The 26182-nt window shown below is 52.1% G+C and overlaps 1 protein-coding gene across 12 annotated transcripts in view; it reads right to left on the bottom strand.

Annotated features, from left to right (window-relative positions):
* Nucleotides 1-26182, bottom strand: part of FMNL2 (formin like 2) — a 261812-nt gene that overhangs the window by 197942 nt on the left and 37688 nt on the right. The gene's annotated exons all lie outside the window — the stretch shown is intronic.

Here is a 26182-nt window from a genome sequence, read left to right as displayed (position 1 = left end):
CCCGGGTCTCCAGGATCAGGCCCCGGGCTGAAGGCAGTGCTAAACCGCTGAGCCACCCGGGCTGCCCCCCTCTCAAATCTTTTAAAAAAAAAAGTTATTCTAAAAGCAAAAAAGAACATGATACAATATTGACTAAGGATGCAAAGTATGCTGTTGATACATACTTTTTAGGTCTATGCACACGTGCAAATCACAATCACAAGGAGATCACTTCACACCTATCAGGATGGCTGTTATTTTTTTAAAAAAAAGAGGAAAATAAACAAGCGTTGGCAGGGACATGGAGAAACCAGGACCCTATGCACCGCTGATGAGACCGTAGAACTGCGCAGCCGCTGTGCAAAGTGGATCATGGAATCACTGTGTGAAGGTAGGAGCTGGAAGCAGGAACAGACACCTGTACACCAGCGTTCAGGGCAGCATCACTCACCCTACCCGGAGGCAGAGACACCCCAGATGTCTACCAACAGATGAACGAAATGCAGGACCTCCATGCAGAGGAGGACCCTTGAGCCTTTAAAAAAATGTGATTGTGAAATAAGCTACCACATGGATGAACCTTGCAGACATGATGTTACGGGAAACGAGCCAGACACAGGACATAGGGCCCCGCCCCGCCCACGGGGGCGCTCCGAGCGGACCAGGCCTCAGTGTCCTGGCGGAAAGCGGGAAGGAGAGCAGAGGCTACGAGGGGCTGGAGGAGGGGCCTGGGGAGCTGCTGTCGCTCCGCGGGTGGAGGGCTCCAGCCTGAGGACAGAGTCCCGCAGACGGACGTGGTGTTCCCCGCCCACGGCGAGCGTGCTAACGCCACTGACCTGCCTGTACAGCCGACGAGGATCAAAGCAGAAAGACTCTTCTCCGGGATACTTTACCACAATTAAACACATGTGGCAAAACCTTCGATGCACATAAATTAAGAGTAAAAGGAAATTGCGACATGAAAGGCAACGGAGTAATGGGCGACCTCCAGGTGCCAACCGTCCCACGAGCAGCGAGGATTCTTTAATCGGTGCATTTACTCACACGCTCACCAGGCACAAAGAAGCACGCGGGACAGGTCAAAGTAACAGTTCAGGGCCAGTGAGACTTCAGCACGGACTCCGTGGGGCACGTGGAAGGCCCGGTGACGGTCAGGGCGGCAAACAGACGTGGGAACGGCAAAGGAGAAGACGCCTTCTCCTCCTTGGTCCTGAAGGCCAGCCTCGCGGTCCTAGGCCCCAGGGCCCCGACTCCCTGGGATATGCGGGCACAGGACAAGGGACACCTGTGTCACCTACACGTCCGACGCCGCCAACGCCCAGACCATCGCCCGGAACCCTCCTGGCCCTGCCGTGAGAACGCGGTACTGGTCAACAGCACGGCCGCTCCGCTGCCCAGCGGTCCCCAGGCAGCAGCTGCAGCTGGTGCAAAGTCAAGGGGTTCTCTGCGTGGGTCAGTGTCACCCAAGGACTCTCCTGATTAGGCCCCAACCTTGACTTGTTTTATCTGGAGATTGAACGCAAGGTCAACCAAGACACATCTCAAGGAGTCACCTCTCAACCACTGGCCCCCAAGGGCAGAAAAGGGACATGTGTCCTTGGGATTCCACATAAACTCAAGAATTTTCTATTTGACTTATGGAACCCAAGCAGGTCCGATTCCTGTGCTACCTTAGGTTTTTTCAGACGACTTTACATTCCCCGGTGAGCCTGGGATGATGAACTCCCACGTGGAAAACACACAGAATGGGAATCCACCGCACACGCCCGCGGAGGGCAGCCCGTACCTGAATCCCGTTATTTCGAGTCCTTTTCAAAGCAGATTCCCAATCTGGGAGACAGCGGGACTATTCCTGTAGATCCACAGAACATCCACACACGTCAACAACCACAGGCTGTTCTAATTAATGACCTGATACGGAACCCATTCCAGGATTTTTCACGCTGCTTTTCTGGTTTTCGGTTCCGTTAGCTCGCCTGACCCACTTTTTCGTGCTCTGGCTGTAACACTTGAGAAATTAAAACTCATCCCAACAGGGTGTAATTAAATGTTAAATATAGCGGCTACGATGTCGCGTCCCCGGAGTCTCCTCCAAGTCACAGGAGTGTCGCCGCGTTGGTGTGGCCAGCAGGCGGCATGGAGCGCTCTGGATTCCGGCACTTTCCGCCGCGTGGCCGGGGGGACGAGGTGCCACCAAGCAGTCCCACTACAGCCGTGCCGACTGTTGGCCGTTGCCCCTGGTGACACGTTTGCTTTGGCAGAAGCAGCTGTGGGGAGGGTTTCTCTGGAGGGTCGATTCCGTCCACCCGGTGCTGTCGTGTGAGCAAACAGCTTGTCACTAACATATCTGGGGAAAAGTCCTTTCTGGAAGGTTCCGGTGCTCACGGGCAGCCGTGCCTGTCCTCCTCCTGCTGTCATGGAGCCCACGCGGGCCCCAACTGGAGCCTCGCGTCCTCGGAGCAACTGCCACAGAGAGCGGTCAGGAGCCACTGGGGCGGGGGGGCGGGGGGGGGGGTGGGGAAGACCGTCCTGAACTCAACCTCAGTCCCAGGCTTCGGGCTCCGCCACTCACCTCAAACAGAAAGACATGAGGTCAGCAGGCCCCACCGAGGCGAGCCCATACCAGGAGCAGCCCGGAAACATCTAGTGGACAACAAGTGCACAGAATCCCCTGGCTGGGGGACTCACGGTCTTTGAAGTCGCTTTTAGGAGCCGACGTACGACACTGGCCCCACAAGAAGCCCACAAAAGCCGAGCGTTGCCCCTACAGTACAGGTAGGGAGGGAGTGATGCAGCTCACCCCCAGGTCCCCACCCGAGGGGGGCTGCATGGGGAGCTCAGGCTCTACACCCAACTCTGCTGCACAGACTATGTATGTGGTCACCGAGCAAAGAGCCTGCAGGATTCAAGAGGTCCTTGGTCCCCCGTCGCTGAGAAGCGGGGCCTCACGTACAGGGTGATCGCCTCTGGGACGATGAAGAGAGCCCATGACACGACCCAAGTGACATAAGCTGCACCGCAGACAAGGCGGCTAGCCCTGCTGCAGCCTTCCCTCGCCGCAGCTTCGCACAGCCCGACCGTGAGAGGCGCGCACAGGCCGGCCCGGCGGTGAGTTGCTCGTATGGGCCGTCTTCCTCCCTACGTGCTCCAGGGACACAGCTCAGCAAGCCCCAGAGAAACCGAAGGAGCTTTCTCGACGTTACTCCCATGCATTTTCCTCATGTTTCCCTGAAAACTAATGGCAGCTAACGGATACTCAGGGGCTGTATCACTCTATTAAACTTTTTCTATTTTAATTTTTTTTAAGATTTTATTTATTTATTCATAAGAGACACAGAGAGAGAGAGAGAGAGAAGCAGAGACACAGGCAGAGGGAGAAGCAGACTCCATGCAGGGAGCCCGACGTGGGACTCGATCCCGGGTCTCCAGGATCACGCCCTGGGCCAAAGGCAGATGCTCAACCACTGAGCCACCCGGGCGTCCCTATTAAACTTTTTCTAAGTCTTGCAGGTGGCAAGCAGCGCGTGACTATGACTGAAGGCTGATGTGAGCCCGTGTGAGACCGAGTGACATCAGAGATAAGGAAAGCCCACGACCACCTTGATTCTACAGAAACTGCTGGAAGGGCCTGGTGGGAACTGGAAGGGTCAGAAGACGCGAGCTCACTCAGATGGGCTAAATCCTCCGGCGTGCTCCGTCTCAGGCAGGCCCTCGGAGCTGGTGTTCATGAGCCCAGCTGCACAATCTCCCTGATGGGCTGCTGTGCACCAGACGTCACGGCACCAGGGACGGAAACGGCCTTGCTGTTGAGCCGACAGTCTCACGGGGACACTGGAAGGCGTCCACACCGATTCCAGAGGGCCAAGAACTCAGCAGTGAGGAGGTCACTTCTCCCTGGAGCATCTCCAAGAGCAGGTGACCCTGGGTCGGAGCTTCCCTGAAAGTCCTAAGCAATCCCAGTAAACAACACCTCCTGAGGGAGGGCTTCAAGGAGGAAGTAACCACCAGGCTGGTTCATTAAGAACCATGAACTTTTCTAAACACACGAAGGGCAGCAAAACAAGGAGATAAAAAGAAGAGCCTGTCTTGGGCCACAATCAGTCAAGGATGCATCTTGTAATCCTTGAGATAACCACGAAAATGATAAAGTAAGAGAACTAACCATAAGCAGGGAAAATGGACTAACTACTTTTGGCTCGCCCCCAAAAGAGGTCAAGAGGGAGAGAAGAGAATGTCAAACAGGCAGGTCGGATAGGACACAACGTGAAAGACGGGATATAAGACCTCAAATGTCGGGAACCACGTGAAACGTGAATGAATAAACCACTTTGATGAACTTAAGAGATAAAAACCGGAGGCGAAAAGGAGGGACGCAAGCACGTCACCAAAAACACGCAAGAGGCTGCCAGCCGTCCTTGGGCCTGTCTCGGGGCCCGCCGAGTCGAGCACAAGCCGTGGGCATCAGTATCTCTGGCTTTCACAACTCATTTGTCTGCCTCCACACACGTCAGGAAGGCAAATCACTTTATTGGAAAGGCCACAGAAACCCCTGCTGTCCTGCTGGCTCCTGACCGAGCGTGCCCTTGTTCCTCCCTGCTCGGGACGGTTCGTTCAGCGCATCCTTGCATGTGCACATAAACCCTGCACTGTATCTGGATCATCACACTGCGGTATTGGAAACGGCCTAGCAGCCTTTGTGGGGGACGCCACCAATCATGGGGAGGGGTCCTTTCTCCCCGCCCACATTCCTTGCCCCACCGTCCCCCACCCCCCACCCCCGGTCCCCGACCCCAAGTACCAGGCTCCATTCGTACAGTAATGAAACCACTACTGTTTGGTTGGCAGTAATGAGTTCTGAAAGCATCAATGGAGCATTTCACGGAGAAGGGCTATTGTTAGGTGCGGCGAACGCTCCCGGCATCAATCGACCACAGTAGATGGCAGCGGCCTTGTTTTAAGCACGTCAGGAACACGATGAGAAACAGCACAATCCGTGCTCTTCAAGGACAACAAGACTCGGCTCCGACAATCACACAAAACGACTGATGACTAAATACACGCGTTTCTACAGAAGCTGGCTCCACCGTGTCCTTAAACGTGGGTACGATCGCTGTCCTAGCACCGAGAGGTAGCTTCCGTGGCTGCCGCTCAGCCCCCAAAATATCACGCCGACTTCCTGTCCCACAGTCACCGTGACAGCCTCTCCGGCAAAGACATCCTTCATTCCTTGTATCTGTTAACTCTTCATGGGAAGGAAGGATGGATGAAAAAAGGAAAGTGAGAAACAGAGAGAATGACCCCAATGAGCTTTGTCTCCATTGTCCAATTGCTGAGTTCAAGGACAGAATAGGGGCAGGGGGTGGAGGTAGCGGATTAACCCTCCTGGGTCTCCATTTCCACACCAGGGTTGCCGGGCTAAGCCCCATGAGATCCCTGTCATTCAACGATTTTCGACCTGGAATAACAGCCAATACCTAGAGCTCAAAGAAATGGCAATGGAAACATCTGGTCACCCGGTTGAGAGACAATGTGTAAGCTTCCGTTTCAGTTTACCTCTATCACCATTTTCTTAAGAGAAGAAAATGAAGATGGTTTCTTCTCTTGTATTAAAAAAAAAAAATCAATTTTCTTTAAAACAAAGACTAGAGCTAGAGAAGTATTCTGGTAACTTTATGCTCTGGTCAATCCCAATTTCTCCATTTTTCTCTACCAAAAGGTCTCTCTTGTTTTTTGGCAGGGGAGGGGCTGCTGCAGGTTTGCGTTACGGTAGGTGCAAGACCTACGGATACAGAAATACCAAGATGAAGACTCCCCGCCCCTTCCCTGAGGATGGAAACGACTGCAACCTTCTTCCCGAGACCAGGCAGTGGTGGTCCCGCCTTCTGCACAGAGGAGCGTGAGGAAGGAGGAGGAAAAAGGGAAGAGGAACACATCGGTACTTGAATCAGCATGGACAGACTACGGAAACGAGGCAGAAAAGCGACACAGGAAATGGACGTGGAACAAGGAAGAACGGGAGACGGAAATGGACCTAATATGCCACGAAAGTCTTGAATTATTTTGATATTTGTCAATACGCAATTGCCAGAAAGGCCTGGACAAAACTGCGACTTCATAGGAGATCAAAGACCCCTAAATACCTAAGCGTCTGGCCCACAGAACACGTGTCAGACTAGAACCAAAAGCTCTTTCTGCCTTTCCCTTGTCCCATAGGAATCGCATTATCTTTAGAAACACAAATGTCTCTTATTAATAGAGGCTCTAAAAATAGGTTAATCCAGGGAAAAGTCGGAATCGATTCAACGGAAGGCTGCGTACATTTTGTTGCTACGTTTAAAAGAAACTAACAAGCAGGTGACAAGTATGAGAAAGGGAAGGACGGGACCTAAGACGGAAGAGAAGACAGTCTCCTCCCTCGAGGGAGGTCCTACGTAAGCCGCACACGCCCGTCCCCTCCCACCCTTGAGGAAACGCCTCGGTCTCTCTCTAGCTCATGAAACCACGCGGGAGAAAGCCTTCGCGGGGCTCCGGGCGCTGCGTGCCTGAGCTCAAGGCCCGCACGGAAGAGCAAGGACCAGCCTCGCGGTGCAGGCTGCGCCCAGCCGGTGAAGGGTCGGTCCCTGCGGAGAAAATCCTAGGAGGGAGACTAACCCCCAAACGACTGTGACCCAGCATCTGCCTTCCAAGTAACACTTGGGACACTCGTATGACCTGGGCGGCGGGGCCACCCCTGGGGGGTCGCCTCCCCCGACCAGAGCATGCACCCTTGCTCACTTAAAACATCACCGGGGAGCCCGCGACGATCCAACTGAAAGCTCAACTCCAAGGGACACAAAGGTGATTTTAAGACCTCAAATGCAAGGTGCCCCAGGTGCCCAGCTGCCCGGGGCTCGATCACACGGGGGTCAGCGAGGGCACGCGCACCGTCCGGCAGGCTAGGAACGTGCTGGCGCTCCCTTGGTCTCCCCAGGAGGGCACGATGGACCCCGCGGGCGACGGGCGGATTCTTAAAGGACGTGGTTTCTTGTCTTCAGCCAACGCTGACGTCCTCGCAGCTTCCTGCCCGCGCTGACAGGGTGAGGTGCCTAGCCCCACACTGCACACCCCACACAACCAATTATGCCTTTTCCAGGGCGCATGATCTCTTTCCCTTCCCAGGATTTCTCTTTCCGCGACTCTCATCAGAACCTCGGCCGCCCGTACCTGACACTCCCAGAACAACGTATTTGGCAGGCTCGCTCCGGGAGGGAAATACGAGCAGGCCGTTGGCTTCCTCGGTTTCTCCTAAGGGAAGACACTTGCTGGGGGTGAGGAGGCTGGAAAGGAGCAGGTGTCCCTGAAACAGCACTGCCCTAAGCGTCCAGAGGCCCCGGGAGGCGGCGGCCCGCTCTCTTAACCGGAGGCGATTAGGGTCACCTGTGCCTGCAGTGATGCTGCAGCCAGTGGGTGGAAGAGGCGATCTGGGGCACAGGCCCCAAGCACACCCGCGGGCTCCGGGAGCTGCCCAGGGCACCTGCTCCCACAGCACTGCCTCCTCCTGGGGGGCGCTGCCTTCAAGCAAGCAACTCCTTCATGGGGAAAGATTTACGCTTTCACCCAGTAAAATAAGAAAATACGCCAGCGTGAAGGGAATAAAAACATCTAGTGATCGCAGAGAATCCAAAGAGCCGTGCATGGGCCGGCACGGGGAAGGATCGGTGCTCAAGGCCCGGGCCCTCGGTGGATCCACTCACGAGGTCACAACACCAAGCTCAAGATCGAGTCCGCCTTCCTCCGGAGTCCGGAGAAATCGGGTCTGCGACATGTCGCTCAGCCAGGCCTGGGGACGCTGGGGCCCTGAGCACCATCCTCTGGGGACCCCACATCCACCCGGCGTGAGCCCGACCAAGGGCCGGTCTGGGGAAGTCAGAATAAACGCAGCCCTTCCCAAGGAGGGTCTCGGCAAGTCGCGGGTAACCCCGGCTGCAGGAGAGACGCCACCATATCGTCGGCCAAGCCAGAGGCCAACGTGAGGGTGCCTGTGTGAATCTGGGCCCTGCCGTGCCTGCTGTTCACAACCGTCCCCACATGGACAGCGAGCACCAGGAGGGAGAGGGACAGCTGCTTCCCGGAGGCCAAGACGCGGTCATCAACGGGAGGAGGTCACCGTCCTGCAGGGCGAGAGTCCAGGATCAGGCCCGAGACACGCCTGCTGCCGACTCTTCGCACCCCCAGCGCCAGCACCGGGTCTCTTCTCCAGAACGGTAGCTTGAAGATCATCTTTTTCCTTCCCGTTTTGCCTCAAGTCCACACACTTGTCATTAAACACTGTGGTTTCTGTCTCCAAAATACTCCTCTAGCTCCCGTCTTCTGTTTTACTGGCCTCGCCTCCACCCAGGGCTGCACAACCGCGTCGCGGTTTCAGACCGCAGCCCACCTCGGCTGTACAACCCCCAGATGATTTGCTCTTCTCGAGGACCACCTGGAAAGGGTCGGCGTAAGGTCAGGTGGGGAAAAGCGAATCAAGGGCTCGGCGTGCGCTCAGTCCTCGATCAAGCGGCGGCAACGGCGTCGTGATGGGCCAGGTCTTCCTCACCGCCGGGCTCCTGCCTCGCCTCCTCCCACGGGGTCTCGGTGGCAGCCCTGGTGCCGCAGGCTTGGTTGCGCGTCTGATTAGATCCCACACGAACCTGCTGGATGAAACCCCCGCCTCCATCACCAACCTTTCCCGTGACTGCGTCACACTTTCCCCACAGGTGGCAAAACTCACTCCCTGCTCTTTGCCTCTTCTTGAAGCTTCTAAAAAGAAAACACTTTTGGGACTAGAGAGCGTAGTGCAAAACAGACAATGAGTAAATAAGACTGTCTGCTTAAAACTGGGCGGCACGTGGGGGGCTGGGGGTGAGAGCACCAACCCTCGGGGCAGAAGGCACCGAGGCCTCTGGGACTCAGTTTCCCATCTGCGGCCGACACCGTGAGTCACCGTCTGACACCATCCAGACGAAGACTCGACCAGAGTGAACGTCAGACTCTGGACGGAGACAGCGTGGACCCCGGAAAGGACCGAAGCCACGTCCTCACGGCACCTGGCGGGTACGTGTGAGCGAAGCCTTAGGGCCCGGGAAGCCAGAGGCCACGGCTCCCTCCCTGCCCACGCGCCGCCAACCCGACCTAAGGGACCGTCCCCACCAGGGCGACCAGCAGGTACCTTCAGCAACCCAGGCAGTGGTCTCTGGGGCAGAGGTATCTACGAGTCCACATTGGTTTTAAGGAATTAGTAAGCAAAGAGGGGGGGAGGAGAGAAACCTTCTGCGTCTGGCCCGGGGCACCCAGCAGCCTCGCCTGCCCGCCCTCACCACCACCTCCAGGGACCAGGACCCGCCACCCAGGGTCTTGGAGGCAAGAGACTCCGGGGGCGTCTACACCTGCGGCTGCTGATACCCAGACCACCGGGGGGGGGGGGGCAGTTCAAGGGCCAGAGGAGAGGACCCCGGCCCATGGCTCCCCGCCAACCTACGAGCACACCCAAACCCAACGGCAAGAGGGAAATAAAGGTTCCAAGTGAGCCGTGGACCCCCCAACCGTCAGGAACCTGGGTTTTGGGGTCTGGTGCGGGTCTAGGCCAACGCCGTCTGCCTCCCAGCATCTCTCACCATTCCAGGGGACTTTATGGGGACACGTGTCTGTCTCTTCAATAGGACACATTTAAAGGCACGGATTTTTTCCTAAAAGCACTGAAGAGCTACACAAGGCCTTCGGTGAAATAATCCTCCTTTTAAAAGTGACAAATTCCCCCAACTTCCAAAGCTGACGTCCCCCCGCTCCTCTCGTCACGGAGGCCGGGAAGTGAAATGCATCACAGGCCCAGGCCTGCCTCCTGCAAGTCCACCTCCCTGCCGGGAGCCGCTTCCCAGGGCAGCTGCCGACACCCACGCTTTCCCATCTGACTCTACAGGGAACTGAGTCACGAATCAAGGTTGGAGCCTGCTGTTGGCGCTGCCCCGGAGCTCCTCCCTGGCTGCCGACCAGGAGGGACAGACATCAAAAGATTAAAATCACTGACAAAGTTGTAAGCTGTAAGGCCTGGTTCTCGACCTGGACCACAGGGGCTCCTGGGATCGAGTCCCCATCGGGCTCCCTGCAGGGAGCCTGCTTCTCCCCCTGCCTCTGCCTCTCTGTCTCTCATGAATAAACAAATAAAATCTTAAAAAAAAAAAAACAAAAAAAGGAAAAAAAAGAAGAAAGGAGGGAGGAAGGAAGAAAGGAAGGGAGGAAGGGAGGGAGGGAGGGAGGGAGGGAGGGAGGGAGGAAGGAAGGAAGGAAGGAAGGAAGGAAGGAAGGAAGGAAGGAAGGAAGGAAGGAAGGAAGGAAGGGAGTGTGTCCTACCGACTCCCCCGAATCCTCGAATCCTCGTTGCAGCTTGTCCGTCCGGCCCTGGAGGTCCCGCCCCGCTCCCAAGGTCCTGCTGGCGCCCCCTTCCCTGCCATCTCTGACCGGCCTTGTTTCCCCCGCGACCCTCCATCCTCGGCCAGTGTGACCCCCGCGCACGACACCTGATCTCATCATCGATTCCTGCCCATGACCCACCTCAGCTTCAACTCACTGACACAAAGATCATCCCCAGGACCTGGAGCCAAGCGCACACGGCCCCACTGCCCAAATGGCACCCCCCGCACCCCCACCCACACGCGCCCTGCTGCTGCCACACGGCCTGGCGCTCACCTGCCACACATGAGCCACGCGGGCATCGCGGGCGTCACAATCCCTGCGGGCTCGCCAGCGCCGGGCAAGAAGGCAGGCGTGCCGGGTCACAGGGGGCTGGCTCGTGGCCCGCTGAGGCCCCTGCGCGCCGCCCGTGGGCGCCAGGCTCACCCCGCGGCAGCCACCGTTCCCAGGTGCCGAGAAGTGCCTCCCCCCGCTGGGTGGCCCATCAGCCCCGCACCCAGCCCTCCAGCTGCCAGTTCTCCGTGCACCCTACATCCCGAGCCCTCGTCACCCAGGCCCGGCTGTGACCCCCTGGCACGCTGCCTGCCCGGCCCGGCTGCACAGCCGACCCACCGTGCCTCGCGCCACAGTCCCTACTTCACCTCCTCTTGCCCCAGCCGGACCCCGCCCCCCGCTGTGCAACCTCAGGCAAACTGGCTCCTCATGCTCCTTCTTCATCCAGAAACTGGGGACGAGGACGATGCATGTCTCGGTCACGTGGAGAAGATTCAACTCGAGGGAACACACACATGGCTTCCAACCGTGCCCGTGCCGGCCGCACCATCCGTGTCTTGTCCCCCTCGAGGCTTAAGGTCTTATGTTGTCATCGCTCAAGAACAGCACCTGCCTGGTAAGTTAGCTCCCCAAAGGACAACGGCCAAGGTCCAGCAGGAAAGACACCAGCGTCTGCAGGGCCCACCGCGTGCGCCTCGGGCCGTGTGGCACTCAGCTCTCCGGACCTCGGGTCAGGCTTACTTTACACACAAGGGTCAGAGCGGGTATGACTCCAGATGCCGCGCTCCTCCCACCCAGCCGACGGCCTCCGCTGAGCAGGTGTGAACAGGTAGGAGCAGGCAGGAGGTGGGAGCAGGTGTGAGCAGGTGGGAGCAGGCGGGAGGAGGTGGGAATAAGTGGTAGCAGGTGGGAGGTGTGAACAGGTGGGAGCAGGTGAGAGCAGCCCTGGCACGAGCACCCCGAGGACAAACAGGGAAACAGGACAGGGAGGCAGAGGTTACAGGTGTCGTGCTCCGCCCAAGGCCCCCAATGCCCCCACTGACACGCGGAAGAGGGGACGGGGAGGCAGGAAGAAAGCGAGAGCGGAGTGCGGAGGCTGAAGACGCGCCAGGAAGAGCGTCGCGGTTGCTTTATTTTCTTATGTCATGCTAGAAAATTAAACTTCTCCCTTTTGAGGCCTATCTGGAAGGTTCATGTACAATTTCAGCAGATAAGTCCAACAGGCAAAAACCCATTTTTTCCCTAAGGGACCCAGAGAGAAAAGAACTCAACTATCCAGACCAACTCAAGTCCCCCCTATTCTTCCCGTCTGCTTTCCCTGCAAGTTTTCCAGGTGAGCCATCTGTGCTTGGGATTCTTTAGGAACATTCTTCGAACCCAGTTACCAAGTTCTTCCCCCTGTAATCTATGAATTTTTAAAAAATATATTTTCGGTTTTCCTCCCTACATCTCCCAGGTGAAGCAGGATTAGGCCAACCTGAACATCCTCCAGTGAAGCCACATTAAATCCAAAATGTACGGAGCCTTAATATATCATCTTCCATCGGCCAATTTTACAGCAGTGCTAATTGCTATTTTAGAAGATGATGACGTCTTCTGAATGAGCCACGGAAAGAAAAACATATTTAGCCTGCAAATTCACGGAATACTGAACGGCAAGACCAGTGTGTCTCATCTCCACAGGCTTAGGATTCCCTCAGCGAGGCAGGCATGCAGAGAGCTTCAGAAATAATGCTGGGGGCACGTGCAAAGGGGCTGCGGTTTCTTAAAACGCTGCAATCTAGGTAATGCTCTTGGAACAACTGTTGTTCTAAATGGCAAGTGGAAATGTCACAGAAGAATTTAAGAAAGAAGGGACACCTGGGTGGCTCAGCGGTTGAGAGTCCGCCTTTGGCTCAGGTCATGACCCTGGGGTCCCGGGATCGAGTCCCACGTCGGGCTCCCTGCATGAAGCCTGCTTCTCCCTCTGCCTGGGTCTCTGCCTCTCTCAGTGTCTCTCATGAATAAATTTAAAATTTTTTTAAATTTTTTTGAATTAGAACACAAAAGTAATTTCCCAGCTATTTTATTTATTTGTGAAGATTTTTTAAAGTAATCTCTACACAAACCGTGGTGCCCAAACACAGTCCCAAGATCGAGAGTCACATGCTCTACTGACTGGGCCAGCCAGGCGCCCCTCCCCAGGTATTTTAATATTTAATTGATTTATTTGAGAGAGAGAGAGAAGCAGAGCACGAGCAGCGGTGGGGAGGCAAAGGGAGAGGGCTGAGCAGGGAGCCCGATGCAGCACCCGATTCCAGGACCCGGAGACCTCGACCCGGGCCCAAGGCAGACAACCCACGGAGCCAGCCCGGCACCCACTCTCCAGTTATTTCAAATGTTGCTTTAACTACACTTGCAAGAGGACTCAGAAAATGTTAAAGGACACAAAACATTCAAGCTTAAGTAAGAACATGCCCTGCAGTTGGGGCAGGGGGGCAAGAGCACTAAACTCTGGAGCAGGGAAGTCCGCCCAGAGCAGGACCCACCGCACCAGCAGCTCAGTCACTGCGGCCTGCAGAAGCGGGCAGGACGTAGAGAGGGAAGCGGCGGGGCCCCTGCAGGCTAAGCAGCAGCTCGCGGCTCGCTCTGGACCCGGCAAGCACCCCAACCACCAAACGGGCAGGGAGGATACTGCCCCCGGCACCAGATCCAGACAGGACGGAGCCTTCCTCCAAATGTAGTAGCAAGACTCCTCCCCATGTGACTTCTCGATCCGGTTCCGCCCAAACAGCATCTACACAGTCTGACTTCTAAAGCAGATGAAGGAAAACCCATTCCCTCCCATGAAAACCAGAGCTACACGCCGCCAGGTTCCGGTAGCTTCCCAGCGTGGAGACACTGGGCGGTGCTGTTCGAGGTCGGTCCGGACCGAGGACACCGAACAAAACGAGAGAGGGAGGAGGCAGGCGCGGCTCCCGTCCGCGGCACCGCCCGACCCTACAGCAGGCTCGCGACCACAGAACCACGGTGACTTCAGAATCCCAGTTACCCTCCACGGTGACAAATATGTTGAGCAACAACTCTGACTCTGTCGAAAGACAGCAGCTCATGAGCGTTATTAAAAAAAAAAAAAAAAAAAAAAAAGAGTCCACATGACTGTTTTGCTTTCACATTAAGAAAAATTAAGGGCTTGTTTTTTTCCCTTCCCAAATTCATTTTTCCTATTCATCTCACAGTTGGGTATTTGGTTGAAGCATAACTGAAAAATGAAGACAAAAAAATAAATAATTAAAAATTTAAAAAAATAAAAAAAAAAGGAAGACAAAGCCTGGGCAAATTATCCAAAGGAGAACACGCTGTCTTCTGTTCAAGGCCTATAAAAATAAATTTTGCCCGTGAACAGGAATTCAAGGAGATCCTCACATCGCCCTCTCGCTCATCTGAACCTGTTTTTCTTTTTTACTCAGTCCTACTTTTCTCCAAATTCATTCAGAGTCGGGGATTTTTTTTTTAAGATTTATATATAAGATCTATTTATTTATTTAAAGATTTATTTATTTATTTATTTATTTATTTGAGAGACAGAGAGAGAGTCTGTGCCCAATGAGGCAGAGCGGCAGGCAGAGGGAGAGGCAGGCTCCTCACTGAGCAGGGAGCCTGATGTGGGGGCTCGACCCCGGGACCGTGACCCGAGCCGGAGGCGGCTCTCAATCGACTGAGCCACTCAGGGTCCTAGAGTGGAGGATGCTGAACAAAAATTCTAAGTATATCATTGTAGTCCACCTTAAACACAAGCACAGGTCTCAAATTTCAAATCAAAAGCTCCCATCTAATTTAACTTTTAAGAGACCAGTCCAGATGGTACTTGAAGACCAGTGCAGAGACGCAAAATTGGAACCAGTTTCCTAAGCAGAGCTAACAGCCCATCTGGGGCAGAATCAGTCGAGCAATGAATCTTATTTCAACCCAAGGCACCTTGGAATGGAGCACTCACTTCCTCTTCGGATTAAGACATCTCCTTCAACTGCTCCCCTGGAACTTCCTGGCGACTTGTGCTTTCCCTTGTGCTTTCCGTAATCTGCACCCCAAGCACCACTCCTCCCTAACCCTGTGTGGGGCTGGCCACCTCCTGTCCCACAGCACCATGGCAACCCTGCTTGAACATACAGACATCCCTGGGCTTGAAAGGACCCTCCAGCTGCAAATATGGGCTAATCAGACGAGGGCTCCTGCAGCGGGGCTTTGCTTCTGAGAACCTAACAATTAGAAATATTAACAGATTTTGTAAAAAAAAAAAAAAAAAAAAAAAAAAAAAAGGTACAACTTTCTGGGAAAATAAGTCAAAGTCAGATCCTGGTTCAACAACAACATCCTGGTTCAAGAGGACTCACTTGTTGCTATCAGAAAACAAAAACATTCTATTCTTCAGAGTCCGCTGAACTGGGAAGAGGCGAGTTTTTAAGTCTCAAGAGTAATAAGCAGACCATCCCTGCATACTTCACTTTGTATTTGTCAGTATAACAGGTGTTTGCTCATCCTCAAGTCATATCTGGAGTCACTTCAGTGCAGCTATAGTGACTAAATAAAGGATGACTCCTGCCAAACCTTACAGGGAACCTGTGATAGATAGCCAGATGGACAGATGGTCGGACAGAGAAGATGGATGGGTGGAGGACAGATTTAAAATACATGACTTTCCAAGGGCCAAAAAACAACAGATCGTGTTTATAATATAAACTATTAACTGAACTGCATATTTCTTTCTTAGTGTAGGAGGTCAGGTTGTCATTCTTCATTAAAAATATATGTGCACATAAAATGAGCCTTTCTTTAGAGAACTATCTCCACTGTATCTACTGTGCCTACAAAGGTTCCAACTGACTACCTTATAAAAGCTGAAATGGAAACACACAAGCTAAAAATAAGTGGAACTGATGTCATAGGTTGGTGCCATGCTTCTTGCAGAGAAGTGAGAAGTGTGGGCGTTATCAGGGTGCAAGGCTGAGATTGAAAGCCCCCGAAGCATAGCTGAGAAACCAATACTAACCAAGAATATTCAAAAATGACCCATTTGTGGTCTGCTACTTGGAAAAAAAATAAATTTAAACCTCCAAATCCAACTGTACACCAAAATACATTCCAGATGAATAGAAATTAATTTTCTAAAAAATACATTTTTTTAAGATTTTTTATTTATTTATTCATGAGAGACATGGGTGGGGGGGGCAGAGACACAGGCAGAGGGAGAAGCAGGCTCCATACATGGAACTCGATCCTGGGACTCCAGGATCACGCCCTGGGCTGAAGGCGGTGCTAAACCGGGGCTGCCTAAAAAATACATTTCTAAAGCTAAAGTCAAGTCGTGTATTTTTGGATTCAATCTTGAGCAAGGACAAACGTTCAAAATAATGACAAAAATAATTGAAATTTAAATTTTTTGATGATGTAGGAAGGTTAAACTTCTGTAAGTCTAAAACGCTGCTCTAGGGACACACCTGGGTGGCTCAGTTGGTTAAGCGGTTGAGCCTTGATTTAGCCTCAGGTCATGATCTCAGGGTCATAAGATGGAGTCACCCAGTTCCCAGCACGGGGGTGGAGCCTGCTTAAATTCTCTGTTCCTCCGCCTCCACGCTCTCAAAATTATTTATTTAAAGAAAGTAAAAAGGTGCAGTGGGAAAAATAGTCAAAAATTACATGAGTTATTTATTAAAGGGGTCAATGCACTGAGACCCACAAGCCAAATCCAGCCATTGACCATTTTTGCTAAAATGGTTTTTTACATTTTTAACTGGTCAGGAAAAATCAAAAGGGAGATTTTAGGATGTGCAAAAACTTTATGAAATTCACATTTCAGTGGCCATACTGGAAAAGAGCCACACGCTCATCTCCCTATTGTCTGAGGCTGCTTTGGGCTACAATGGCAGGACTGCATAGTTGGGACAGAACCGGCTTGGCCCACAAAGCCTAAAGTAATTCCTATCTGGCTCTTCCTAGAAAAATTTAGCTGACCTATGACCTATTATACAAAGGGCTGATGCAGAAGAAAAACAATGAGGCCCAATAAATAAGTAGGTGAAGGGGATTTTTTTGAAGTAGAAAAAAAATACAACTAAAGAAGAAAATGTTCACTTCTGTGCCAAGTTGAAAGAACCTCTTTGACCCATCAAATTAAGATCTTTTGGAAAAGTCAACACAATGCTGTCATGGATGCGCTGAACCCAGAACTAACCCACTGTTGGTGGCACTCTAAAAAACGTCCTACTCTAAAAAAAATAAAAGATAAAAATAATAAATACATGAAAAGGTCCCACTCTTGAGAAAGCCCATCTGGCAAAAAGAAAGAAGTCCCCGAAAACATCCGTAACTCGCTTCTCTGGGTCTGGCCTAGAACATGGGCAAATTCCAATCCAAAGCCATTTATTACAGTATCATTAACACAATGAAAAGCCCCCAGGGCGCCGGGTGGCTCAGTGGGGTAAGCGTCTGCCTTCGGCCCGGGTCACGATCCCGGGACCCTGGGGTCGAGCCCCACATCGGGCTCCCTCTCAGCGGGGAGTCTGCTTCTCTCCCCCCTGCTGTCCAAATTCTCACTCTCGCTCTCAAATAATAAAACCTTAAAAACACACACATGAACAGCTTTAAATTTCCCTCAACTCTTTTTTCAAATGTCAATACCTGTGAAATCCAGATCTATCTCACGGTCAGGTACTTGAGCGCACCTTCTCGTCCTCTGCGTGCTGCACCTTGGGAACGTCGCCCACCTGAGCGACTGCACACAGGAGACTTGCCGGAGGACGTGGGGAGGCTAAGGAAAGCCCTCAGGCCGCCAGCGAGGGGACATGCGGGGACAGGGGTGCCCCAGAGACACTCAGAGGCTGCAGGGACGCAGGGGCCCAGGGCCAGGAGGCCGCGGACCCCTGTCCTGCACCCCCGGCTCCCAGTGCCCACAGGCTGACCCGGCACCGCCGCTCGCCCGAGAGGGGGGCAGAGGACAGACCTGGGGGCGGAGGGGGAACAGCCGGCTTACTGTCCCTACCGCCCAACGGGGTCGTGAAGAGTGATCTCCCACCGTGACAATTAGTGGGAGGCAGTAAATCTCAAGACCCTAGATCACCCAATAAACCGGACCCTGAACGGGCTTTCACTTCCAAAAGAACGCTGGTGGGAGACGAGAAAACAGGGATTTGAAAAGCCAAACTGGTTTTTTTTTTTTTTTCCTAACAAGGCAAAACATTTTCCACGATGTTTAGGCACAACTAATATGCCGGGGCACGGCGGCACGCAGAGGAAGAGAAGGAATCTGAAGCAGCCCCGCCACCGAGCGCCGAGCCCACTGGGGGCCCGAGGTCGTGACCCCCGCCCAAAGCCGGAGACAGATGCTCAAGCGACTCCGCCACCCAGGAACCCCAAGAATGGCCCATGTCAAACAGCGGGGACACTGGTGATCGGCTAATTAAATCCAAGAGTTAACAAAGCCAAAGATGAGAATAAACTCATGTTTTCCAGACTTTCTGGGGGCTAAAAAGAATCCTTTTCTAGTTTCTATTCTTCTGTGTCTTTTAAAATCACTATTTCTAGTCAGGTTTCAGTAAGGGCTCTACGCAGATTTATTAAGAACATACAGAGCCTAGAGTGTGGAAAGGGGCACGTTTCAAGGGATTTGACCGCAAAAGTGTCCTCTCATCAATAACATGACCCTCGGTGCCAGAAATGGGGGAAGTGTCCTTGCTTCAAGTCACTGTATTGCAAACTCCTATAGGGAAATAGGGGAAAGTAGATTTCTCACTCAAAATGGAAATTAACTTCATTTCTAGTTACTCTAAGAGGAACTCCCAGTGCCAACCACGAGAGTCCCCCTTCCATCCGAGCACTCGGCTTCACTTTACCGTCCTGCCCCTGCCGCCGCCTCTCGCCACCGCCCCCTCTGCCTTTGTCCACCCTGGTCTCACCTCCCAACCGGATACACAAGACACTCGCCCTGTGAACCACACTCCTCCCAGCTTCTCCATTCATACCTGCCTTTATGGTCTTTAAGCTTTTGGGGTTTTGTTTTTTTTTAATTTACTTGTTTTACTAATTGTTTTCTGAAAAATTAACTCTCTCTACCTGTGGTCATTGTGACCACCCCATCCATCAGAACCTCTCAGAAGGCCATTAAGGTTTCCAGTTGGCATTCTCTGAGGGTTCAAAGTGAAATCCCAGTGCCCGAATCCAATTTAGATACGGATTTCCATCTCTATCAACAGTTCACCAAGACACAGTGCCGTCCATCAGATGTGAAGTCTGGGAATCTGTGCCTTAGCAGAAGCCACAGGAACAGACAGTAACTAAAAAAGTAAGACTCAAGAGCGTGGTTGCCATCGCCGTCGTATTTATCCACGCTGCAGTTTAGCCAAGAACGGACGGTAACAATCCTTCCAAACCACAGCATGAAAGTTGCCAATATCCCGTCTGCCTCTGTCTCTAGCGAGTCCTACGTGAACAATTAGCTGAACAATTACCTTAATCATTATAATCTGCATCACAAATGAAGAAATCGGTTCTAATTTCCAAGAGATGTCTGAGAATTCCAAGTTTAAGACCCAAGTAAGTAAGTACCTCCCTCCTAACCTGGTCTTTTGCCCTCTTCATTCACACCTCCTCCCCGTTCAGTCTCTCGATTAAGAAAGAGCATTTAGACTCTAATCTAAGACACTCTCCGCTTTGTGAATCATTCATTTATTGCCTCATATCACTGGCCACCTTAGCTTCGATGTTCTTAACAATCCCTGTTTTTAGTGAAGACTGTGGTGGTTGTTTTCATTGAAAACATAGTGACGAGGGATCCCTGGGAGGCTCAGAGGTTTAGCACCTGCCTTTGGCCCAGGGCACAATTCTGGGGTCTCGGGCTCCCGGCATGGAGCCTGCTTCTCCATTTGCCTGGGTCTCTGCCTCTCTCTCTCTCTATCATAAATAAATAAATAAATCTTTATAAAAAAAAGAGAGAAAAGAAAAGAAAACATAATGACGAGCTCTGTAAAGGGAAAGTAGACAGTCCTGGATATCCACAAGCGCGACTACCTCAGTAATCTTCAGTATCTGCTTCGCGGGTTCTAACAGCACTTCGGTTTACGAATCTCTTTAAGAGTGACACTAACTTCCTTTGTTTTGAAGACTCATACACAGTCAACCAAAAGGCCCTTCGATGCCACTAGAAAATCAGCAAAAAAAAAAAAAGGGAACCAGTGATGACATTAGGTCCTTGAATCACTCAGCTGTTTTCACCGATAGCCTTCTAATACAGACAGAATAATGGTACGGACAATACTTCTTTAATCGTGGATCTTGCGTCAGTTAAGCCCATCCTAGCCCACAAGCACCTTCCTCCTCCTCTGTGAGAGCTAACGCCAAGTGCAGCTTTTCCGCGCCGACCGTTACCAGGAATTAAAAAACAAATGCCACTGGGATCTTTATGAATCTTCATCATCTAAGAAAAGATGAAAAGCAGAGGTTTCCCAATTCTTAAGATATTAATTAGCCTGATCATCAGAACAATGAAGCTTCTCAGTAAAAGCAAAAAAATAAATAAATAAATAAATAATTGTTTAAAGAAAATGTGCAAAGTCAGCCGGCACCCAAATCAAGCAGGAGGAAGGACATTTTGATGGCAAACACTAGGAGTCACTTTGAAAGGAAGTTCAAGAACGCCTAAGTTTAAAGACATAGAGACCGTTACCCTTGAGTGCGTGCAATAAGGTGTGACGGTAGAGGTTCTGGAATTCTAAAATAGCTCTTGGACTCAGGGATATTTACAAAACTCATCATGGAAAGTGTGGCTCTCTGGGTTTACCAGGATCATAGTCACGTACCTACGTGAAAAGGCAGGTATGAGGAACAAGTGTAAATGAAAGCAATTCTTCTAAGAGTAAACATTAAGGGGATGCCTGGGGTGGCTCAGCTGGTTGAGCAACTGACTCTCGGTCTCGGCTCAGGTCGTGGTCTCAGGGTCATGAGATGGAGCCCAGGGTGGTCGGGCTCCAAGCTCAGTGGGGAGTCTGCTTGAGATTCTCTCTCTCTCTCAAATAAATAAATCTTTAAAAAAAAGAGATTAAATATTAAGGAATCTCTTAATGACAACATTAATATTCAGGTAGTACTAAACAGCTCTGAAACCACTGGGCGACTGCTGGAATCCATCCACACCCAGCTGGAACACAACGTCCCAAGCTCCTAGTGGGCAGTGACCTCCACACAGACCAGAAGAGGAGAGCCCAGGGGAACGAGGCCATCAGAGGAGCAACCGGGTTCCAACAGGTCCAGCAAAGAGCAACACGGTTTCCAGACGACTGTCCCTACTCATCCTGGGAGGAAACGCAGCAGCCGGCAAGGGGTTTTCTGATACACGCCTCGACACTCCGTTCTGTGCACTTGATTCAAGAGAAACGTGTTGAGCGTGGGGCCTTCCGCCCTGTTACCCAGACCTCTGCTCTACAGACTCGATTAAAAAGCCTTAAAAAAAACAACCAAGCGTGTTGTCCAAACTCATGCATCATAATGAACTGAAACCTCAGCTACTGAACACAGTACACACAGGACACCCGGGCTGCCCCCGAGAAGTCACAATCTTCCTCCATTAGGCTGATTTCATACCTTTGTTTTTTGCTTCGTATATTTTTAGAATAATTAACAGAACTTCCTATTTTGCGCCTGACGTTAGAAGGTATGAGGATTAAAGTAATCACGTCTCAGTACGCAACAAGTCTGCAAGCAATTAAATTGAATGTTCATCAAAAAGGCCACCTACAAAACCAAGGCTCTGGGCTGGTGCCTGTCACTGAGAAAAGCAACCGTGTAGGGTAGAAACTCAGCCTAGCCACTCATCCAGAGAGAACACAATCAACATTTGCAGCTGCGGAGGGGTGAGTCCACTAAAGCTTCACTGGGAGCTGGGTAACCGCTTACCCTGGAACCCGGACTTGTAAGGGTCCACACGGTCTGGTCACCCACAAAGCTCATTCCTCTTTCCCAGGAGGGGCTTAAGCCCAAGACAAGCCACACTTTTTCTTGAAATATCTGGCAACCGGTCCTCTCCCATGACCTTCTCTTTTCTACCCATCATCTTTTTTGTTTTGTTTTGTTTTGTTTTGTTTTTCTACCCATCATCTTTCAAGCTTCTTGGACAAATGGTAGAGAAGGAGGAAGAATCAGGGAGAAAAACATACACTTCGTCCAGGAGCTCCCTTCATCTCCTGAACGCAAAGGTTATCTCTACCTACATTTTTTTTTAAAGATTTATTTATGATAGACACAGAGAGAGAGAGAGAGAGAGAGAGAGAGAGAGAGAGGCAGAGACACAGGCAGAGGGAGAAGCAGGCTCCATGTAGGGAGCCCGATGTGGGACTCGATCCCGGGTCTCCAGGATCACATCCTGGGCTGAAGGCAGGCCCCAAACCGCTGCGCCACCCAGGGATCCCCTGTCTCTACCTCCTTTTGAGAGGAATTAAATCCACTCTGAAACCAGAAACCTTTCATTCCACATTACTACTTAATGTATTTAATTAGACTATGGTGAATCCTGAACAGAAATGCAACGTGGGAACATGTCAAAAGTCAGTGATTTAGGAGAACCTGCTTCTGGGTTTATCCAGGTCAACAGGAAACGCCTCTTTGTGAGATGTCCCCGGTCCTCAAAGCAATATGGTTAAATCAGACAAACTGCTGGGGAAAAGGAGGGTCGTCAAAGTCCTACAGAGGAGAGGCAGGCATATTTAAGGTCAAGAGCATGAAAGTCAAAATAAGATAATTGGCAAAAGCGACAATCATTAAAAAGTGCTAAATTAAGTCTCCTGAATGAAGGGCCAAAGCACTCACCTCCTGCACTGACCCTACCAAGCTGAGAGGTATTTTTAAAACACAGCACTTGCCAATGAAGGTGTAACCTCCTCAGGGAGAAGGGAAAGACCCAAGGCGCAAAAGCAGGGAAGTAACACAGCTCAGCAGAGGGACGTCCTGAGCCTCAAGGTCCTCAGAACTCCGTATTTCCTATTCATCGCAAGCCACCTCCCACCCGCATTCACAGATCAGGGAGACAAGCGACAAGCATCCCCCTCCGGAGTGCGTGGGCGACAAGCATCCCCCCGCCGGAGTGCGTGGGCGGACTCCAGAGGTTTCTCCTCCAGCCTCCTCCGGACCCTGGTGAGCAAATTCCAAACAAGCGCCCGTGGCAGTGCTCGCAAGGAACCTCACCCAGACGTGCAAGGAGAAAGAGAAGCCCGTCTTTCCCTGGTGTCCCTAAGTCGTCCTGCCGTCTAGGGTCCCCAGCCACAGACGCCTCCTGACACTCTTTCTTCTAGTCTCTTCTCGAGAGCTTAACAAGCAAGCACGGTCCGTCCCAAGAGAAGCGGGGGGGGCCTTGGGACTCCCTCCTCGGCGACGCGGATGCGGGGCAAGCGCCAGCTACGCTTAGTGAGGAGCCAGCCCGCCCGGGAGGGCCGAAGATCGAGGCAGGGCGGGCAGCCCGTGCCAGGGTGGCCGCCCACCTGCCGAAGCAGGCGTGTGCTCGAGCTGGGCACTTTAAAGGCAACGGTGTTTAAAAAAACAAAAGTCAACAGCGAAGGAGCACGATGTAAGCCTTCAGAGCTCTCCTAAGTCATTCTTAGAAGAACTTCATTCACAAACCACAAAGCTTGTGACTAAAACCCCAGGGGGCACGGAAAGCAAGGAATCCTGAGGGGGGGGTAGACGGTGGTGGGCACCGAGCCGGGAGTGGGACCCTGCCCTCCGACACACGCGTTAGGCCCTGCGCTCCCCTCCCAGCAAGGCCCCCGCCCCGGGTCTCCCTAACAGGAGCCCCCGGACGTGAGCACCCGAGGACCATCTGGCCTGAGCACTGTGCGGTCGGGGTATGGTTCCAATCACGGCACAGTTCAAACCGCGACCCCCGATCTCAGCAAGGTGCTCCTAAATAGAAGAATTTCATATTTTGCCTTTCCAGTTGTTTTTATTGGAAGCATATTTGTGAGAACACAGAAGGAAAAGGCCTCAGCCTGAGCTTCAAAGCCACAAGCGCTCACTTCCCGCCCCCAGCCTCCCAGCCTCCCTCCCAGCCTCCCTCCCAGCCTCCCTCCCTCCAGGGATGGGTTTCTAGCTCATCTTAACCCTCTGGAAGAAAATGCACCTGCCAACTAATGTCACCGAGCCCATCACCTCACTGCGAGTGCAGGCTTTGCACACCTTGTGCCTCCAGCACCCAAGACCCATGCTTTGCTGTTCAGCGTCACCACCCTTCACTCTTGGGCCAACAGGCAGCAGCAGCCCCGGGAGCTGCCCCACGCTCCGTGGGCACCAGGGTCTCCCCGGAGCCCCCAGATTAGAATCCTCGCCGCCAGGGTCACCAGTGGATCGGAGCATGGTCTCAGGGGTTTCCTGCTCAAAAAACCTACAAACCGCAGTGAGGACGGGGCACCAAGGCCTCGCCTTACCCGCCCATAAACAGGTCAGTTTAACCACTGGAGGAATAAAAAGAAAACGAGCTCTGGAAACCTCGGCATCGGGGATCCCTACTCGCCACTCCCAGGATGCTGCACCGGTCACCGCACTCCTCAGAACCTCAGCCCCCCTCTGTAAAAGAGGGATTAAAAGCCCTACTTTGTTGAGCTGCCGTGAAAATTAAATAAGCACCAAGGAAGCGTTCGGTAAGTGGTAGCGGACGGTCCCATTTCCTTATTCTGTCCAAGGGCAATCCCAAACGCATACCGGCCCCAGGTGGCACTTTCCGCACAATTCGGATGACACCATCCTAGAGACCTAGGGGCCCCGGGGCCTGCAGGGCTCCTGATTCGGGCTCGACCTGGCCCCGCGCGCAGCGTGGAGTCTGCTCCGCTGTCTCTCCCCCTCTCCCTCTGCCCCTCGCCCTCCTGCTCACTCCGTCTCAAATCAAAGAAAGAAGAGAGCAAAGGCTGAGATCTAACATGCGGTCGCTACCCTGATGCCGGAAACGCGCGCGCGCAGTCTTACAAATTCCTAGTTTATGATGTCAAAATTCTCCAAACAAAACAGATGCTAGTGACCAACCATGATGGCTTCTACTTACTTCTTCACCGTCGGTAATCAAGACCCTCCAAGAGTAAGTAAATTTATTTTCTCTACGTTTGGGAACTCCTAGGACTTCTTCCATGAGCTTCTTGCATTTCCAAGGTTGACATTCATGGGGATGTTCACAAGGAAATAAAGCCAGATCTGCTGCAACCTTTCTGGAAATGTAATTGATAGTGATACATTATTATGACGATCCTACTGTTCTCAACAGCAGCTCCTTAGGGTTTTATGCAGGTAAGCCTGCAACACGCTACGTGAGGAGCAAACGCTCACCACCGCAAGGAATCCCACAGGAGGAAGTTACAAAGCCAAGTTCAGAGCCTTAAGCAGCACTGCCTCCCAAACTGAGTAATGCAAAAAAACCAAAGTAATGCCAAAAAAACAAGTAATAAAAAAATAAAACATGTAATGCCTCTCAAGAGTCTACACCTAAAAACTTTCTTAAAGCTTCCCAGGGCCCATGTGCTTACCCCTTTCCAGAGTCGGTGAGTAAATTTAACATCAGCATCTCTCCTCCCAGAATGAAAATTATAATTCCTCTGTGCCCCCTGGTTCTCCCCGCTTTAATTAAGGGCCCACATAACGCGGTCGGAGTGGGCGTCTCCACTGACCCCTGAGCCACGTTCTGCTGGCATCAGGCTGTGTGGACGTGGGTGACTCTCTTCTAGCCTCTGCTGGAAAGAGGACCCAGTAGACCCAGAAAGCACAGGTGAAGGTCAGAAAAGCTCTCCCAGGGATCCCTGGGTAGCGCAGTGGTTTGGCGCCTGCCTTTGGCCCAGGGCACGATCCTGGAGACCCGGGATCGAATCCCACGTCAGGCTCCCGGTGCATGGAGCCTGCTTCTGTCTCTGCCCCTCTCTCTTTCTCTCTCTGTGACTATCATAAATAAATAAATAAATAAATATTTTAAAAAAAAAAAAAAAGAAAAAGAAAAGCTCTCCCACACTTAATTAACACAAGCTTCCTGGAATCACTTATGGGATTATCCCCAGGACAACTCACTTCAGGACATCCAGAAGAAATGAAGACCAAGGCACACGCACTTTCCTAATGGCAACCTCCCGTTGCATCCCGATTAAGGTAACTCTATTGCACAGGGGGACGGGCACTGGGGAGGGCACGCGATGTGACGAGCACTGGGTGTTACACTGTATATGGGCAAATTGAGTTTAAATAAAAAATTTGGGCAGCCCGGGTGGCTCAGCGGTTTAGCACCGCCTTCGGTCCAGGGCCTGATCCTGGAGTCCCGGGATCGAGTCCCGCGTCAGGCTCCCTGCATGGAGCCTGCTTCTCCCTCTGCCTGCATCTCTGCCTCTCTCTCTCTCTGTGTCTCTCATCAGTAAGCAAATAAAATCTTTAAAAAATAAATTTAAAAAAATTTAAAAATAAAACATTTAATTCAAATTAAAAAAAAAAAGGTAAGTCTACCGCAGAAGTAAATCCAAGT

The sequence above is a fragment of the Canis lupus genome, chromosome 20, assembly GCF_048164855.1.
Source record: "Canis lupus baileyi chromosome 20, mCanLup2.hap1, whole genome shotgun sequence".
Classification (NCBI taxonomy): domain Eukaryota; kingdom Metazoa; phylum Chordata; class Mammalia; order Carnivora; family Canidae; genus Canis; species Canis lupus.
The sequence above is the reverse complement of the archived record's forward strand: the minus strand, read 5'-3'. Positions and strand labels throughout refer to the sequence as shown.